This window comes from Lissotriton vulgaris, chromosome 4_1 (genome assembly GCF_964263255.1).
Source record: "Lissotriton vulgaris chromosome 4_1, aLisVul1.2, whole genome shotgun sequence".
In the NCBI taxonomy this organism is placed as follows: Eukaryota; Metazoa; Chordata; class Amphibia; order Caudata; family Salamandridae; genus Lissotriton; species Lissotriton vulgaris.
In genome coordinates, this window is record NC_141691.1 from 1,957,017,423 (window position 1) to 1,957,038,504 (window position 21,082).

Genomic DNA, 21,082 nt, shown 5'->3' on the forward strand with positions numbered 1-21,082 from the left:
TAGTGAAATACGGTCTTCGTTGTAAGTCACTACCAGGACATGCCACGCACATCAGGGCTTGTCCTACCTTGCACCTACAACGCACCCGGCCCGTAGGCCTACCATAGGGGTGACTAATATGTAGTCAAGGGAAGGGTCGGTGCTGGCAAGTGGGGACACTTGCCCAGCTAGCGTGACAGTACGAGACCGCACGCGGGTTCTGCGGTCGCAGTTCCCAGACACATCTTTACGGCTGCTTCGGTGGGTGGCGCAACCAGCGCTGCAGGCCCACCAGCAGTATTGGCATCTACAAGCCCCGGCACTCTCTCGTGCGCTTTACTAGGGACTAACAGTAAATCCAATGCACCAATCATGGATACCAATCGTATGTACAATTTACAGTAGGGAGCACTTGCACTGCGGCACGGATCAGCCGTGGCGCAGTGCCCTGAGTATCGGAAAACCAGCAAAACATCGGAGGCACATCAGCAAAAAGTGGAAGGGAGACTCACGCCAAGGTGCCAGGTCTAAGAGGTATATTGTGGGCGAGGGGTATATTGTAGTGGAGTAAAATAGAGTGGAGAGGAGTTGGATAGATTGCAGGAAATTTTGAGTGGGGCACATTGGAATGGAGTGCGGTAAATTGAAGTGGGTAGATTGGAGTGGGATGGGTTGCATTGAGTTACATTGGAATGGTGGGATTGGATTGCAGTAGATTGGAGAGGGTTAGAGTGGGGTAGACTGGGGTAGATAGGAGCAGAATTGAGCAGATGTGATTGGAGTGGAGACAATTGGGTTGGAGTGGGGTAGTTTGGAGTGGTGTGGGGTTTATTGGATGTGATTGAGTGGAGTGGCATAGTGTGGAGTATGTATGGTGTGGTAGCGCAATGCCATTAGAGAAACACATTTCAATTGAAATGAGCATTACATTTGCACCAATATACCGTTTTGCTGCACATAAACAATAATGTGTGCAAATGTTATTCCCTAGTGTATTCATGTGTTTTGATCATAGTCAAATATTAGTTTCTACCACACTTCAGAATTACAAAGAAAATGTGTTTCATTTGTATCAGCACAGTTAATTTTGTTTGTTGTGTGCCAGATAAAAAGGCAGAACATTCCTTCTCATTTTAAATGGGTACACAGCAGGATTTTCACATAAATTCTCTCACCTTGGAATTAGAGAAAGAAAGACAAACACCAAGCTCCCTGGAAGAGAGAGCCTGACATTTGACCTCTGTCTTTGAATGCATGGCAAATGTGACAAAATAAGAACAAGATTTAAAGACCTGTTTACTGAAAGTAAGTTCATGAAGGAATACAGTAAACACAGTTTAGGCACCAGGATGGACAGACTGAACTTGGACAGCCTAAAGCAAATAAAGCCAGAAAACAGAAAGCCAGAAAGTGTGAGTTACAAAGCACAAAATCAATGGTAAGCAATGGGTGGAATGGCTACATTAGATTTTTTTTTGCCATTTTGTCCTCGTCTTTTTAAGTGTTGCTAATGGTTCAACTGACCTATCAAGAAGGATTTGACAGTGTAATGTCACAACAGATGCTCACCGACCACACCTTTCTGCTCAGCTCAAAGAAGACACCCCTGCCCATTCAGGTCGACCTGTCATTCACAGTGACCTATCCTGTAGGACTGGTTGTAAAATTCAGCTCAGCTCGCTGAGTTTGCGGAATTTAGTAATGCAGCGTTACACGGAGAACACAGAGTTACTGATAAACTCCGTAATCGAGCAGAATTTTTGGCGCACTCGTCACATCATTTAGTGTACACGTGGAGAGCGCAACCAGTCAGTGTTTGAAAATAAGTGCGGAGATCCAATGAAAGCTCAGCAATCTGGTTGTGGGGGGCTTACTTGTCACAACAATAGAGGTTCTTTGCCCCCAAACTACCCTTAGCAGCCAAGGGAACTTCATCCCTCAACAAGTAGTGGGCCAGGAGGCCCCTATGCAGAGTGGTTGAGTAAGGGGGCGGGGTATCCCTTGATGGCTCAGCAATCTGGCTGTGGGGGGCTTATTTGTTGCAACAATAGGGGTTCTTGGCCCCCAAATGACCCTCAACAGCCAAAAGGGAACTTCGTCCCCCAACTAATAGTGAGCCAGGAGGCCCCTGTGCAGAGTGGTTGAGAAAGGGAGTGGGGCTTCCGACAACGTCTCAGCAGTCTGGCTACAGGGGACTTACTTGTCACAACATTAGGTGTTCTTGGCCCCCAACGACTCAAGGGGACTTCATCCCTCAACCACTAGTGCGCCAAGAGCCCCCTGTGCAAAGTGGTTGCAGAAAGGGGTAGGGCCTCCGACGATGTCACCTCAGCAATCCCACTGTGGGAGACTTATTTGTCACAACAAAAGGGATTCTTGGCCCCTAAATGACCCTCAGCAACCAGGGAGACTGCATACCCCAACTAGTAGGGAGCCAGGAGGCCCCTGTGCAGAGTGGTTGAGAAAGGGGGTGGGGCCAGAAGGCCCCTGTGCAGAGTGGTTGTGAAATCCATTGACATCTAGCAGTCCGGCTGTGGGGGCTTATTTGTCGCAACAATAGGGGGTCTTGACCTCCAAACGACCCTCAACAGCCAAGAGGACTTCCTCCCCAAACTAGTAGTGAGCTAGGAGGCCTCTGTGCAGAGTGGTTGAGAAAGGGAGCGGGGCTCCGACGACATCTCAGCAATCTGTCTGTGGGGGACTTGTCGCATTACTAGAGGTTCTTGGCCCCAAATAAACTTCAGCAGCCAAGGGAACTTCATCCCCCAACAAGTGGGGCACCAGGAGGCCCCTGTGCAGAGTGGGTGAGAAAGGGGGGGAGGCCTCCGACGATGTCTCAGCAATCTGCCTGTGAGGGACTTACTTGTTGCGACAAAAGGTTCTTGTGGCCCCCAAATGACCCTCAGCAGCAGAGGGGACTTCATTAGGGGTGGCCGAGCAATACTCTGCCCGCTCACGGAATTTCTTGGAATTTGGGGGTGCTTTTCGGCAACTCCGTGGAATTCTGCAGGTTAAACTCTGCAAGCTCTCCCCAGGCCTACTATTGTGTAGCTCCTGGGAAGAAATTGCACACCTTATTCAGGCTAGGTACAACAGGTTGTCGGAACCTGGGGAATTAATGGAAATGATCCTGTTGGAGTTTCAGACAGAGAAAAGGTAACTTTCCAAAAGTTATTTGTAAGAAATTGGGCTACTAGTTGAGAGGGGTGGAAGCCCAACTCAAATAACCACAAACCTTGTCAGAGTGAACCATACAAGTCACTCAATGAACCAGTCAGGTAACGTGTAAAGTATTTATGCAGCATGCAAACAGTAATAAGTGAAAACACAGCACAAGTAAAATGCCAAACCTATTTAAAACAAAAGAGTACATTTTAATAAATAAAAGAATATCAGACGATAAAAAGACAATACGTAGGACACAGATATGAGTTTTTAAGATTCAGGTGAAAATTGCTCCAAGAAGCACAAAGCATCTTATCGCGCTAGACTGGGTGGTAAGTCCCAAATTCCTTCTGACTGCAATAAAGCTTGAGTCGGATTAAGTCTGATGTGAAGGGTGTCTTTTGCATTGGTGAGGTCACAAGGATTAGGCTATTGGCGCGAAGAGCAAGTGAAGCTTTGCAAACTGTTGTTACTGTAGCTCGATGAGCCGGTAGTTGCTGGATATTCGCACTGGTTGATCATTATAGTTAATCACACTCGGTGTGAAGTGCAGGTCATGCATTGCTGGTCATTGCAGACTGTCGCTGTCAGTGCAAAGAGCAGGTTCAGCTGAAGCTTCACATTTGTAGTCATTGCAGGCAGACGATGCTCAGTGCAAAGCGTTCACTTTGAGTTCAGCAGGAGGTAAAAACTCCTGTAACTTCTACTATTTAAAAACCATGCACCCTGCCCTATGAGCCATTTGTGCTTACCTTAGAGGTGACTTATAAGTAATAAAAAGAAAGATTTAGGTCTGGCAATACCTTATTTTGACATGTCGAAATGGCAGTTTAAGAATGGACTACAGTCTGCAGTGTCAAGGCTGAGACATGTTTTAACCCCTGGCCTCGGGGCTAATTCCCTTACGGCGCTGAGGGGTGGGAGGGCGCGCAGCGCCACAGTACTTGTGACAAGCTCGGCTCGTCACGCTGCATGGTGGCGCTGTGCTCATGATGAGCTGAGCTTGTCATGACCCTGCCCGTTTTTCGGAATGCTCAGCACAGCGGGGGAATTAGCCCCGCGTGTGAGCGCCGCGCATGTCATGACGAGCTCACCTCGTCATGAGCACAGCGCAACCGTGCCGGATGACGAGCTGAGCTCGTCATGAGCACGGGAGGGGTTTATATGCTACTTTAGTGGGTGGCACAATAAGTGCTGCAGCTCACTAATAGCATTTAGTTTACAGACCCTGGTACTTGTAGTATCATTTACTAGGGACGTTCAAGTAAATTTAATGTGCCAATTAAGGGTAGGCGAATTTTACCATGATTTAGGGTGCTAAAGTAAGCACTTTAGAACTGTTTAGCAGGGGTAAAGTGAACAGTGTCACATTACCAACAAAACTAGTTAAGTAAAGTATATGAGTAAAGGAAAAAATGTATGGGGGGATACCACACCAAGGATGTCAGTTCTAACTTTGTTTTTCCTTAATATTTATAAAAAATCCAACTTCACTATTGAATTGTTTTTCTAGCTAGTCCTGTTCCAGATAAACAATGTTAGAATTTTAATCCGCACTTGGTTTACTTTTGGGTTTAGTCACTGTAAGGACATGCTAACATAATGGGCCTAATTCACAAAGATAACTTACACTTTTGAGAAAGTTTAGACTTTTGAGTAAGTTTACTTCTTTTCCTTATTTACAAACTGCACTTTTGTAGTCATTTACACTTTTGAAGAAAGTCCCTACCTCTATTATGTTCTTGGGCGGGTGTTGCAGTACGAGTGGTTGGCCATGTGTAGTGCTGGACTTACTACAAAAGTGTAAGTTACTACAAAAGTGCAGTTTGTGAATACCAAAAAGTAGTACATTTACTCAAAGCTGTAGGTTACTGCACAAGTGGAGGTTGTGAATAGCACTTTGTAGTGTGTAGTACCATGAAACAAGTTTGGTTCTTGAATCAGTCCCTACATTTCTGCATGTCCTACTTTCAAATACTGTGCACCCTCCCTTGTGGGTAACAAGTCCTGCCAATGGGTGACATATTAGTATTTAAAAGGGAGCTTTTTACTTACAGAAGGGTTTATTTTGGTAGTATAAATTGTATTTTTTACACTGCTATAGTCAGGCTACACAGGGTACCAAAAGCTATGTTTGCACTACCACTGCATCTAACTTCCAGGACCCGGGTACATTTTGTCCCACATACTAGGGACTTGTAGGTAGGTTAAGTATAACAATTAGGAGCATGCCAATTCGATCATGTTTAAAAGGAGGGGACATGCACTTTAGTGCTGGTCATCAGGGGTAAGGTGCACATAGTTCTAAAGGCAGTAAACATACAGGGTTCAGCAAAAGATGAATAATCCAGAGAGACCATGCGAAAAAGGCAGATTTCCTTCAAGAGTACCTACATTTTGGGACTGCTCTAATAGAGCAAGGTAGCACACCAGTTCAGCAGGATTGCTGGTGAGGTTGCCACAGGAGTGTCAAATTTCGCAGGTGTTACACGGCAGAGTATGATATCAATCTGCCCGGCTCCCCAGAATATGATTTTGCTACTATGAGGTAAATTATTATGAGCATAACTAAATAATGGAGGGAAGGAGAATGGGCGTGACAGAGAAACAAGAGCCAGTATGTCAGAGTCTTGTCAGATGTATTCCTCTTCAAAGAGTTCTCACAAACTGGCACTCTCGAGCATGTTAAGCATACACCATGCATAGACAGAACACAGAGATATTTGGTACCATTCACAGACATCAATAAATGCTATTATCTCTGGTAGCACAAGATATCCAGCATACCAACTTCAGAGTGACCGGTCATTGTGAACCTAAGTCAGACTCAGGAAGCTGGTCTAAAGTTTAATTCAATCTTGGTCTATTCCAGGTCTATAACAATCCTGGAAGCATGGGCAAGCGAGATAACCAGCCCAAACATAATCAAGTCAAAGACACGAAAAAGTTTAGGAACTGAGGAAACTGAGCAAGGGAACAAAAAACAAAGGTGAGGAATAGAATAACAATGGTTGAACTGCTACTGCGAGCAAGGAGCCAGTGCAATGCAGAAAGTTGCCAGGGACTTTCCTAAGGAAGGTTGACTTTGTAAAAACACCACTGCCTACAATGCCCCCGAAGTCCCTCCCTTTGACCTTTCCAGTCTAGTCCTTTCGGTGCCCCAACCACAATAGTTCGGTTCATCACAGTCTCATGTGAAAGTGTGTGACAGTTTTCCTTTGCATTCTTCAAAGTGCCTGCCCAGATATCAATGAGCTGGACTTATTCCTGACATGTAACAGATACAAATGCTATGGAGGTGCTGCTGAGAATGAGAGCAGCAGCATGCTTCTCGATTAGGCGCATGCAAGGGTAAGGGGCAAAATAACTTGGAAGGTACAAAAGAGTAATTAGGAAACAGAGGACAAAGACCAAATGATAAGCATAACAAATAGTGAGGGGTTGCAACTGCAGAGTTAGGAACAGACGGAAGAGAAGTAAACTGAAATAACTGGGAGATGTTGCCGGACATTGACTTTGTGCCTGCACTGACCCTACACAGTCATTGACATGTAAGAGGACAGAGATCCATCTTACCTCCAAACTGGGAGAACATGCTCAGCTTCCATGTTCTTGTCTTTCATACTTGCCAAGCCTGCATCTTCTGAGCTCAAAGGAGGGTCCATACCCTGAATACCTTTGTAAGGTACTGTGATGGTGGACTAGCCCACGTCCCCCAAACAATGTCATGCTGGGACCTGTTTTCTTTGGATAGTGTTGATGAAATTGACACATCAGTCGACGGATATGCACAAAATATGTTGGCTCACAAACTCTTTCAGTGGCATCATATAGTTTCCAGGATATTAAGTAGTGAAGGTTATGGCGACCAGGCATCCCGGATGTACCGGACAGAGGGGGTCGACTGAAGCCACTGAGAGGCACTTATTGGGTGTTCTGAAGTTGTGCTAGTTAGCAGCTGTTATAAGAAGCACTTTAATTAACAGGTATGATGCTGGGTTAGGAAATGCAATTTTCTTTTTCTTTTTTAGTGCGTCATCTGTGGTCCTATGTTGAAAAGAGTTGTCATTCTGTGCCGCACCGTTGATGTAAAAGTGTAGTCCTTCTATTATTGCAAAATGTCCCGGTTTTTGGTTCTCAAGATCTGGTCACCCAGTGAAGGCGTCGGTGACCAAAATGAGTATGGAAATCAAGAATAGCGTCCACCTCATGTTCTTGACAGGCATCAACCAATATGAAAAATGGTAGTATTCCTCCTGCAGTGAATGCAGGTTTGTTATAGGACACATGGAAACACAGAAAGCATTTCACATCTTTTAGGTAATTCAAAGCACACCTAAGAGTGTCCTACTAACTTAAGAATAGCAAACAGACACACAAATAAAGGGGAAACTGCTTAAAGTGACTGACTCTGGCAGAGGTAGATATTTGATAGACCGCTGTACTTTGTCCCCAACATTATATGCCTTGTACTCTGGGGTGGGTTTATGATGACTACAGTGATGTCTCTCATATTCTGCTTTTGCCCTAAGAAGGTGCTGATAGACCCTTTTCATACCTTCCCTGATGTGCCAAAGAAGATATGTGACCTAATGAATGGTGGTAGAGGAAAGACTTGAAGGATCAGTGTGGAGGTGGCTATCAGAAGCACAATAGAAAGGAAAGGTTTCCATATAAAGAGTTACTGTAGGCAAACCCTGCAGATGCTCTATTCATTCAGATGCTCTATCAAAAATCTATGAAGAATTTGTTCTATTGCCTAGTTCAGACTTTCTGCCTGCCCATCAGACTGTGAATTATAGCTGTTAGATGAACAATGTTTAAAACCCATCATATTCATCATTTCTTCACGAAAACTCACGATCAATTGAACTCCTTCCTTGCTCCGTAATGGTGATATCATGTAATCTGTGAAGCTTGAAGATGGTGTCCATTAATATATAAGCTGGTTTCACAGCTGTTGGCAATCCTTTGCAATGTTCACAATGTCTCATCTTTAGTGAAATCATCCACTGAGATCATTAATCTATTAGAACCATGTGATTAAGGTAATTAAGCAAAATCCATAGAGTTTATGGACCAAAACTGTGCTGGGATGGGAAAAGCTGGAGGTAGCCCGATAGCTTTGCCTGTTTTTGTCTCAGTGCAAACTGAATATTGTTTAACATAATCCTTGACAAATGTGGACATAGGTGGCCACAAAAAGTGTCTCTATAGTAAATGTTGCAATTTTATTTTGTCCAGGGCGTCCTACGAAATTGGAACTCCAGATAAGGCGAATTATAATGCATCTTTCTTGTATAGTATTTTTCTCATCTTTCTTTGATCCTACAGATTTTCTTTTAACGATTGTTAATCGTGGATCTGTTTTTGTCTGCATCAGGCTTGACTGACACAATAATGTGAAACAAATTTTAGGAGCAGGCACCAATTCTTTACTTTCTTCCTCTTGTATAGATAGTGCATCTGTCTTTCCATGTCTATCTCCTGGTCTATAGGTGAAAAGGAGAAGATCAAGGTCCAACTCCATGTCTGGCATTCAAACACATCCTAATTCTCAAGTATGAAAGGTTTTGATGGCCTGCCCACACAATGTGCTCATGTATCTCTTGTCCCAAGTAGTGTCTTCACTATGTGAAAATGTCTTCAATTTCCAGAAGCTCTCGATCATATGTGGTTTAATTGTGTTAAGAAATGGAATATTTTATTAAGTAATATGTCGCTGGATGCACAGCTGCTGTCTCTGGTGTTTCTGTGACAGGACAGGTCAAATTTCAAATGCTAAAGCTTTGGTTTCAACAATGAAAGGAATTTGCATGTTAGCATGTCTAAGACTGGGCGCAGCTGCAAATGTCCTCCTCAGGTCTGAAAGAATGCCTCCTGCCTTTTGCCCCATATAAAAGATTGTCCCTTTTGGTACAGCAATGAGATCAATCTCAAAGTAGTGGAAGATATTTCATAAAATGTCTATAGAAATTTACGAAGCCCAAGATTCTCAGAATATCCTTAAGAGTGGCGGGGGATGCCCAATTCTAGAACGGCTCTGACCTTTTCCATGTTCACGCCTATGCCATTTCTGGATATTAAAAAGCCCGAAAAGGTACCTAGATCTGTTTCAAATACACGTTTTCTGCTTTGGAGTGCAAGGTATTTCATTAAACAAGTACTCTAACGTGTACAATGCCATTGGATAGAATCGATCTGTCCTACAAGTAAACAATCATGAAAATATGTAAGAGGCCTCTACAAATGAGTCACTTCATGCTCGAACGCCTCAGGGGCATTATCTGAACCGAATGGCATCACCTAATTCTCATTGGGACCATAACAAGTGTTTAGCACTCTTTTCCACTCATCCCCGTCACGGATGCTGATCAGATGGCACGGTCTGCGAATATCCAGCTTGGTGAAGACCCTAACCTCCTTGACTTGATCCGACAGTACCATAATGAGGGAGATAGCAGTCAATTCGGATGTTAAGGCACTCAGGGGCATATTACCAAGGGCCTTATCGCCGCTTTAGCGGGAATTTTTCCTGCTAAAGTGGCGATAATTTTATCGCCCTATTACCTAGCTGTCGCTAACACCAGTTAGCGACAGCTAGTAGGAGATAGCGATCATCTTGGGGCCCACTTTGCATGTCAGCGATAATTATCGCTAATGACATGCAAAGTGGGCGTGCCAAGATTTTAGCGACTGAAAACAGTCGCTAATATCGGTATCTCCTATTACCTACTTTTAGAAATATTCGCTCTAAGCGCGAATATCTCCAAAAGCTAACGCCTGCCCAGAGCAGTTCTTAGCCATGTTATCCAATGGTAGGTGGATAACATGGCTAAGAGCATTAGCTCGGTAATGCATGAATATCGCTGACTTTTGAGCGAAATTCATGCATTTCGGACGATTTTTATCGCTTATGAGATAAACCTTGATAATAGCAAGGTTTCTAAGCGATAAAAACAGGCGAAGCACGGCGATAAAATTATAGCCGCTAACCAAGCTTAGCGATAATTATCGCTTATTCTTGGTAATATGCTCCTCAGCTCTCCATAATCTATTCGGTATTCTGAGGACAAATGCATATGGCGACGCACTGGCACACAGACTCGTGCCTCTGGTCAGCAGTACTTGGCGAACAAAGATGGAGCATAAAAAAGCAAAGGCAAAAAGTCGCTCACGCTTTTTGTCTAGACGGCTGCAATCTTCGGTCGACTGGGTACCATTCGAAGCCTCCAGTCCTGGCATTTTCAGTGTCACGCAAGATCCTCATGCCAGCAGGCGGCTGGTGACATTTGAAAGTGGTAGGGCGTAACATTACCACCGAACAACCTACGGGGGGGGGGGGGGGGGTTGGGGGTGTTCTCCCCACAAGAACATTTTGAAAGAAGAGTGGAAGAACTGGGCCTAATACACATAGATCCATCACTACATAGGAAAAGCTACTGGAGGCTGTGCAGTTGGCGAGCAATCATTGCAGGTGGCTAAAATGGCAATGTGTACCTGCAAATTCCAAGAGCAGCTTTTGCAAATCCCCATGTCTTATCTCTCCCAAATTCAGACCCCCTCACACTTTTTTTTATCCATGCATTTGCTGCAACAAAACAACCTGTCAACCGAGAGAAGAGTAAGTTTAGCAGCAGCACAGTAGAACGGACCCCGTTAGTATGCATGGCCATATCACCTGAATGCAGAGTACCGACCACAGATTGCATGCAAGGAAAAAAGGGCACTTTTACAACCATGAATGCTCATTCAGAGACTAATTTGAGGCAGTGTTTGTCGGTGCTCGGCATCCGGCACTTAATTACAACACTGTCACTTAAGTCAATCCCCCGCAAGGTGGTGATATTAAAATATGTGAGGTAAGCACTTTAGCAGAGAATTAGGCACTTCAATATACATTTACAAATAACAATGCATAAGGCCAACAGGTGCAGGCCATTCTTACAGCTTTGAGCGTAGCACTGTAGCGTACCCTCCGGAACAGTGTTAGCACCTGCACTAACAGTCCTTAAACTGCTTTGATGTGCCTTGAACACTACATCAACGAGGCGCTTTGTGCATTTGTCCATCGCATGTCCGTCATTGTTTCGAAATAATGGGACTGAAACGCTCAGGGTGGCGTACATGACCGTGCAACCTTTAACTATGGCACATCCAGACCTGTGGGATTTGGAGGCAATGGGGCAGAAAGAATCACAATGTTACCCAGGGCCGTTTACTGCCTTTGTCAAGTGCCATTAGTCACATCTATTGCCTCCTTTGTGTAACCTACTCGTGTGCAGTGCTTTCTATATGCAAATTACTAGGACTTTTCACATTATTCCACATTTGCTTTATCGAGTCTAGTTTGGCCCTCTGTTACGGAGTTTTTATACCCAGGCAGGATTGCAGGGAGCAGTATGCTAGCAACAGTCACGGCTCGCTCACAGTGGGGGCCAGGGGGGTGGGGATAAATAAAATAAAAAACTTACCTTGTCTTCACTTGACCGGGTCCGCACCATCTCTGCTCTGGGGTCCCGTTGGCGCCTAGACTAAAATTAGTAATGGCTGCCAACTTGCCGAGACACAGTAGTAGCCAATCCTGATGCTGCTCTCTTTAGAGGAGAGCTGCTCTCTAAAGAGAGTAGCATCAGGATTGGGCTGAGCATTAAAAAAACGTCGTTCGTTTTTTCAGCAACGGGGTACGTTGCATTAGGCAGGCAAACCCCTAATCGGTTGTTTTTTTTAAATCCACATAGTTTGCTAGTTAAAAAAGCCCTGCCGGGCAAACACCACATGCGCAGTGAGTGCGCACTGTGCCGGCACAGTCAGTCCAGCGCCACCCAGTGTCAGACAGTGCATACTGTCCAAGTCCATGACACACACCACGGCCGCAGGGCAATAATTATCGGGCAATTTATTCGAGCGGCGCGTTAATTTATAAAACTTTTATTAACGCGCCGCTCGAATAAATTGCCTGATAATTATAGGTGGGGCAACGCCCAAACGCCCTAATGGTAAAACCGCCACTGCCCGGGAATGCTTTCCGTATCAGACAGGTTTTCCTTAGGGCAGGTGATTTACGGCCTTCTCTTCCTTCTGGGTGCAGCAGCGAGACGGCTTGTCCCTACCATTTAGGTGTGACAGCACAATTTAAGCATTTTTCTTCAGCCTTCCTCCACAAAGGTATGTACACCTCCTGAAAATAAAAGGTGAACACTGGATAAGCCACAGGGGTCAGCTCACATTTAGTGCAGCGACAAGATGGCCCCAAACTTTAGGAGGCTGTCAACGTGTGTTCTTTCAGTGGTCCTATAGACACATAGCAACCAGCCTCCAGGAGAACTGCCATTCCCAGTTTGTGAATTGAGGCCCAGGTGGTCTACCGAGCAATCTGGTATTTTCTCAGATTGTGCCTGTCCAGTTAAACAGAACATTGCACGTTTTCTGTTGGTCTTAAAGGGGAAGCGGAATAAAAATGGGAGGGAGAGGCAAACATAATTTTCATGTGTTAAAACCGTGGTGCTGTTTAACAAATGCGCATGACATTTGGCAGGTTACTAGCAAGTTAAGCCCTGCAGAATCTTTGGTTTCACGCAGATCCAACCAATGGGGTCAGAATTTGAAAATGTTTAGGATGATTGATTTGCTGATAATGTTAGCTCTGTTTCAGTACTCAGAAGACTTTTGGCAGACACTTAGCATGATTGGCTTATTCCTGACATCTTGGGACACAGTAAAGGGGGAGGGATCAAATAAAAACCTATATGACAATTTGCAAGCTGTTAGCTTGTTATCTCAGGCGTTGCTGGTATCAAAGCGATGCCATAAAGTGGGGAAGGACGGAATTATGGGTGAGGTCCCAAACATTTTTTGATCCGCAATTAACTTATGTTTGGTTCGTTCAACTTCATGCAGATTGGTAAAGGGAGGCATTCCTAAAGGGGGAGATGTAAAAAGTATTAATTTGCTAATACATTTGGTACCCTTTGACAAATCTGCATACAATTTATCAGGAATTTGTATGTCTAATTTCCTACTGGTGTTTCAAATTATGCCTGTAGCATCCTAACCATCCCGGTAGCATGCAAATGAGCACAACACACACAGAGACTGTAGAGCATGTCTTTATTCTTCAGAGTGCAAGCGTTAACTGTACATACTGTGTCATGAACTTTATTAACCACACCCAGACACACCCAAATGATTACGTCATTCTCCTACCGACTCTATTATGGACCAGATTGGTCCCGCTTTTCGTATTTACAAAACACTACGGGGCATACTTGCAAGAAACTGGTCGGAGCGCAGTTTTAAGCCAAAATTGGTAACGCCGCCCTCGGACGGTTTCAAAACGCAGGGACGCACTGGATTCATAAGAATGGTGTACACACCTGCGTTACCCCTAGCGCAGGCACTTAGAAAGCTGCCAAGCGCCAGCACAGACACCCTAGAGACATTTTGCTAAGATGCCTGCGCTGCAGGGGCAATTGTTTATGTGCAGCAAGGGAAACATGGTTGCTACAAATGTTCCTTGACTTTACAATGGCTTGAAGGTAGGCCATGTGTATAGCTATGTCTTCTAAAGCGTGAGACGGGGCACATTCTCTGCCGCATGATGTTTATCAATGCACCACTGACGATGATAAAAGGTATGAAACAACCACTCACCTTTAGTGTGATCTTGGAGGTATGTCCAAAGGAATGTGGGGGCATATTACCAAGGGCCTTTTCGCCGCTTTAGCTGGACTTTTCCGGCAAAAGCGGCAAAAATGTCATTGCCCAATTACCAAGCTGTCGCTAACACCAGTTAGCGACAGCTTGTAGGCGATAGCGAGCATTTTGGGGCCCGCTTTGCATGTCAGCGATAGTTATCGCTAATGACATGCAAAGTGAGCGCGCCAAATTGTTAGCGACTGAAAACAGTCGCTAACATCGCTATCGCCTATTACCTACAAAGGCGAAGCGATCGAAATATTCGCGCTAAGTGCGAATATCTCCAAACGCTAACGCCTGCTAATACCAGTTCTTAGCCATGTTATCCAATGGGAGGTGGATACCATGGCTAAGAGCTGTTTCACGCTAATGCGTGAATATCGCTGTATTGTCAGCGATATTCACGCATTTCGCCTGATTTTTATCACTTTTGGGATAAACCTTGCTAATAGTAAGTTATCTCAGCGAGAAAAATCGGTGAAGCGCTGCGATAATAATTTTTCCGCTAACCCTACTTAGCGATAAATATCTCTGTTTGTAGGTAATATGCCCGTAGTTGTTTCACTTGGTGATCTCGCTTGGACTTGGACTCTTCTCTGCATAAAGTGAAACCAGCATGCTCACGTCGATTCACCAGTCAACATCATCACTGCATGACCATGTTTTCACTGTTGCTCGCCAATGGCATTGAGGAACCTTTGGAAGATGAATTTGATGACGATTAACCTTGTTTAGTTTCCACTTGCCTCAATTGGTATCGCCGCTTAATCTTGTGGGTGTGGTCATAGGGCTTCTGGAACTTTCTGGTGTCCATTTTCTCTTCGCGAACTGATGCAGGAGGTTTCTCTTTCACTTTGCAAACCAGTACATAAAGGTTTTCTTGCTCACAGCCTTTGCATGTTTGTCCAATGGCAGAACATTTACCTTCTTGCGGAAAGGATAATCTGCAACGAAAACATAATTTCTCTTCCCTTGGAGACATCACTTTACGGCCCTCAACCATGTGTCTCTGCTTACTTTTCATATTCAATGCTGATTCACTCTGGACTACTTCAGCTTGCACATGAGCAGCTTGTTAATCTGCACGTTCCTCTCCTCTCGCAGCCATGAGCACTCTTTCCAGACTGAGTGTCTCTTGAAGCATCTGTCGTCTAAACGAGTCTGACATGTAACCATCGATGACTCTGAGACGGATCACTTCTTCATCACTGAATTCATTTAACTTGCAGTGCTTGATGAGGGCCTTAATTCTTTCAGCAAACTCATCCATCGTTTCTCCCACTCGCCGTCTGGCTTGGCCGAAGATGTACCTCTCATAGTCGATGTTCAGCATTGGAGTGAACTTGATCCCTAATGCTGCCTTAATTTGACGGTAAGATGTTTCATCATCTTGTAGTATTTTCTTTATTTCTTCTTTCACATCATCACCTGCAAGGTTCTTTAAGTATTGGGCGATCTTTTTGTCATGTTTCTTCTAGGGCATCGAGGAAATGTTAGAATTTTTCTATCCGGGTAGTCCATCTGGTGCCAATATTCTGTTTTGTGGCTGTACTGAAAGGGAGTGGATGTTTCAAGATCATGGGGTCATCATAACCAACTGTGGAACATTCTGCTATCGAGAGCAGGGCTCGCTCTGGTGTTGTGTGCTGCCCTCTTGGGCCTGTCCCATTCATACTATCTCTAAGCCCCAGCCTATGGAGTTCATCAGGGACAAGAAGGGTCCCGCTATTCATTTCCTAGATATTACTATGCCAGTGCAGAAAACCCAGGTTTCATGCACAAGTAACAAGTGGAGCGTAGGGCAGATGGGTTTACCATGAAAATTAGGGCTGCCAAAAAGTTTTGAGTTTCTAATAACTTTGGCACATTTGAGGGATTTGCATGAAAGTCGAGATTCAAGCAGCTGCATCCTGTGTCCAGTTTCTGCAATGCAGGCCTCACAATATTTATAACTGTTAGAAATAGGGTCTCTATTTGGCAGAGGTTTTCACTCTCTCCAAATAGGGACAACAATCCTATTCAGGGTAAGGGAGATACACAACCTAAATTAACCTGTGCTCACACTCTGGTAGCTTGGCACAGAGCAGTACGGCTTAACTTAAGAAGCAATGTGTAAAGTATTTGTGCACATTAGTAACACCTTAAAAACACCACAGAGAGATTCCACACCACTTTAGAAGAATTGATAATAGTGATCTGAATGAAACAAGGCCAAAGTGACACAAATCTAATAAGTAGACTCTGAGATATGATTTTTTAAAGTTTAAACTGAAATATAGTGCTAAAAAGTCAATAGCGCTTTGGGGTTACTTAAGGTCACTCTGGAACAGGGTAAATCCAAAGTTTCAGGCTGACCGTAATGGAAGGTACGCAAGCTAGGGGACCAATGAAGGGCCCGCTGAAAAAGTACCTGGAATGGGGCAAGCTTCAGCATCGAAAACTGGATGCATTGGTTCCGATTCACGCAGTTGGGGCTATGCTTTAAAGTCGAGCCTCGTAGTCAGGTCCTACATTGATGTCCAAACCCTTGCAATGCAGGTGCTGTGTTATCCTCCAGCCTTGCAGTTGGGGCATCAGATTGGTGCTGTGTAGTTGTTGAGACTCACAGTTGGGTCCCGTGTTGCCATCGAGCTGAGTAGGATTGTCTTTAGATCAGCACTTTATCGGCGTTGAAGGGGACTGCTTCAGTTCCGACTGGTGCAAAGTCATCATTGTGTCGATTTTGATGGGAAAATTGGTGCCTATACAATGCCCAGGACTGTTGGAAGAGTCCAGCAGCTGAAGCACAGTTGAAGGAAATCATTGATGGGCTTGAGACTTCAATAACAGGGGCAAGCCCTTCAAGAAACTTGGATTCAAGGATGTAGATGGCCGGTCCAGTCCTTCTCACTCCCAGGTAAGAAGCAGCAGCTAGTAGGCCAACACAGCAAAGCAGGTAACAAAGTGGCAGTCCCTCCTGCAGCACAGCAATTAGCAGGCATCTGACCAGGACAGCAAAGCACTTAACTGAGTGGTAGTACCTCCTACAGCTCAGCAGCTCTTCTTCCTTGTAGAATATCCTTGGTTCCAACAAAGTTCTGACTAGGTGGTGTCAGGGGCCCAGTACTTATACCCAGTTGTGCCTTTGAAGTGCGTGAGACTTAAAATAGGCCTTTGAAGATCACAAGGTCCCTACCCTGGCTCCAGACTAACTATAGGGGGCTTTGCAGCTCTTTGTGTGGGGGACAGGCATAGAACTATTCATATGCAAGTGTCAGCTCCTTCCTCCCAATCTACCTCAGGAAGGTCCAACAGCCTGGTGATGAGACATCAGAATGCAAATGTCACACCTCAGCTCCCTTTGTGTGTGACTGTCTAGAGGGAATACACAAAGCGCAGCTGTCACCCAACCCACATGTGTATTCAGAGGCACAGAATGGTTAAAGTAAGAAAATGTCAACTTTCTAAAAGTGGAATTTTCAGACTAATAATTTCTTTCTGATTGACACCGGAGCCACTCATTCAACCATCAGGACAGTTGAAATCCTGAACTGCTCTCTCAGGAAAGAAAGCCCACATTGTATTCAGTACAAATCAGCAGTACACTAACCAGGTTTCAGTCCCATTTAAGAATGACACCATTCAATTCATCATGTTTGTGATTCGAGTCTCGAAAATCGGTTGGAAAGTGACTTGCTGTGCAAACTCAACTGTATGATCAACTGTACACCTGATGATGTACAAATAGAGACCCTAGCAGCGGATGATGAATTCAATTTCAAACCGCAATTGCCCACAGTACAATTGTACCTGCCCTTACGAAGGAAGATATACATCTGAAACTCAATGAATGAGTCTGAATGGAGGTGTGGGATTTCGCTGGCAGGGAAATAGGGTTCATCAAGTATATGAAGCCTCTAAAGATCACACTCAGATCTGATACAGTTTTCCCTCAGACATGACCCTGCAAGTTGACCCAAGAGGGCGTATCTGGTATCACCCCAATCAGTGATGATGTGATAGAACAGGGCATCCTTTGAGAGGTTATAGGGACTCTAAGTAACTCTCCAATTATTGCAATGGAAAAAGCTAATGAGAAGTGGAGAATAGTGCAGGACTTCTGCAAAACAACCAAAACAGTCGTCCCATGCTAACCTATGGAACTGAATCCAGCCACATTGCTGTTCCAAATTCCCTCAGAAACCAAGTGGTTTAGGGATTCTTTTCTATCCCATTACATCAATAACTCTTTGCATTTAGATTCCAAGAGAATACTGCCATGTGGTGTTGTGCTCCTCAGGGGTATACCTGAGCCTCTCTTACTATCAGATGCTGAAGAAAAACCTAGAGACCCGCAATGAGACAATTGTTTTAGCTGCAGAAAATGTGTCATTGAGGAGTTGTAACACTCTTGATCCTACTACCATTTTGGATGCAGATAGTGAATACAAATTTGACCACAATTGTATCACTGTAACCACGTTGTGCACCACACCACGAGTGGACATTTTGGATACCATACATTGTTTGTTGCTGGCTACTGTTTGAGAGAATGTCAAAGGCAATTTAAGAGTATATAATGCTGCTGTACTTTGAGCAGAGTTGTGAAAGCATCCTGCCTGTGCCATGTAACTTCAGCACAAGAAGGAGAACTGATTGCCCATACCAGGACCTGTTGCATCCTCTGATAGATTGAGCCACAATTTACACTGACAGCCAATATGCATATGGTGTGTTCCACTGCACAATTTAGGACAACTGTGGTCGCAGAGAGGATTTCTGGTGTCATCTGGATCTCCTATTATTTGGAATGTACTGTATGTCTCAAAATTTGCAAAACCACTCCATTTGCCAAGGAAGATAGCTGTTTTGAAGTGTTCTGCAAACAAGAAAGCAATAACTTTGTCACTAGAGGTAACTTATTCTGGGACAATGTTGCCCGATATAATGCCTTTGAGTCCAGCATATTTCAGTTGGATGAAATGTGCAGTTCATAGGTGTATAAAATTGGGTTGATGGTTGACTGGGGTGTAAGCCCCAGTCAAGCAGCAACCACAATCCTTGTCAGGGTGAGGCACAAGCAAACCTCAAATTAACCTGTGCTCAACCCCCTGGTAGATTGGTACAGAACAGTCAGGCTTAACTTAAAAGCAGTGTGTAAAGTATTTGTGCAACAGTTCAAACAGTAAAAAAGTAAAAACACCACACAAAAAGTGTCCCACACCAAGTTAAAAATAGAGCAAAATTTAATAAATAATACTGGACTAAAATGACAAAAATCCAATCAGTAGAAGTAGAGTTGTGTATTTTTAAAGAATAAAATGTAAAGCAGTGCGTAAAAGCAGAAAGTGCCAATCTGGTCGCGCAGGACTGGGCCAAAATCATAAATTCAGGCCAAACCCAGATTAATCCAGCTGAACTTTTACCTTCTCAAGTTCTGGTCCTGTTTGCATTGGAGAGGGGTACAGTAAACAAGGGGAGCGTCACTGGCGGTCGTCGGTTTGGCGCAAATAGCAGGTCGGACGACGCGGACGGGCATGCTGGAGCATACCGGTGGTGTTCCTCAGCGGACGATTAATGCTTACTGTGTGAAGAGATGGGCTGGCGATAGCTCATGCTGAATTTCATTGCGAGCACTGTGGTTCTGGTGCAAACTTGTCCATTAGCCACCTCAAAGGTCTAGAACCTGAGAGTCACCACTTGGGGGTCATGAACTCGTGGCAGCTGTGTTCCGTGAGCAGGTTGGGGAGCCTTTTATGTCCCTGATGTAGGTATTCTGATTCCCAGACTGACAGAACCAAGATCCACGGAGCGAAGATGATGCCTCTTCACTCCTGTAGGGTATAGTCACCTCAAAACTATTGGGTACACTGAGATATACTAATACCCCCCCAGGGAGTGGAGAGACAGGAAAGGACCACCTGGACGTCTGCTTGTAGTAAGGAACTGTAAATCAGATAAACCTGCAGAGGGACAGGGAGACAAAAGTAAGAATATTATAGTGATATGAAAGCAATGCTCAAGGTAATTTCTAAAGGTCAAGATTTCAAATTAGGTTCTTGCCCATCCTTACATGTACTTTAATGACATGAACTCTCTTTAATGCATCTCTCCAAGAAATTCAGAGGAAATAAAAGATATGCAGAGTTCCTTTTAGCAATGTCCTTTAGCAGTGTTCATTAGTGCTCAGATAAGAAGGAGTCCAAAGAAAAATCAGGTAGGTCCAGTATTTGAAGCTTGAGCCAAGCTAGAGTCTTCAATAGGACAAGCAACCAAAGTATAAGTTAACTGATGGCAGGAGGCAGTGAGCAATTTCTCTTGTAGCAAAATGTGTGTCCGTTACCAGCAAGAAGTACACCCTCTCTGTACTTCTAATTGACAAGCACTGCTCCGGCTTATCGAAAAAATCAGGGCGAGGTAAATAGCGCGTCTCGCGCCGAGAGGGGGAAAGGAAAGACAAGCCTTGCGTCCGAGGCTAAAAAAGGAAAGAACCCAAACCGGGTGATTCGAGCGCAACCACGCGCTGAGTAACAAAAACAAAGCAGCGTCTTGAAAACGCATGCAGCGCGACTTTGTGTTAGATAAACAAAGCCGCTTTTGAAAGCAGGCAGCGCGACCTCGCGCTTGACAAAATAAAGCAGCATTTGAATGCTAGCAGCTCACTATAACCTCTTAGCAGCTATGGAACGTCCAGCTCCAGTGCTGAACGTTCCATTGCGCAGGTGAGGTTCGAACGTCCAACGGCCGACGGCAGCACTCCTGAGGTAGTGGTGCCGTCGGCCGTTGGAATAGGCGCAGCACCTAAGAGGTTAAACAAGCATTTGCAATGCAATAGGTCTCGCATTATTTAAGTTTGAGCTATTAGTACTGTAAATGGCAATGTTTTTATTTATGCGCTATTTTAATTTTCTTTGCATAAAAAGGTACATATAAAATATGTGTTGTAGAAAAGTCATTTATGCAGTATTTAAATTTTCTTTGCATAAAAAAGTACATATACAATATTTCTTGTAGAAAAGTTAAACATTTTAATGATGTGTCCAAATAATTTTTATATGTACATTCAATTTGCAAACGGATGGGGTGGGGGGGGGGGGGGGGGGGTCTGAAAACTGAAGGAGGGCCTCGGGCAGTTTATCTGCATAAAGCCCTGCATGTCTAAGGCCACGTCCCCTTTCCACATGGGGAATTCTCTTTTCAAGAGGGCAGGTCTTCCTCTGAGGTAACAGGGCAGCATCATGTGAAGTGCAGCAAGATGGGG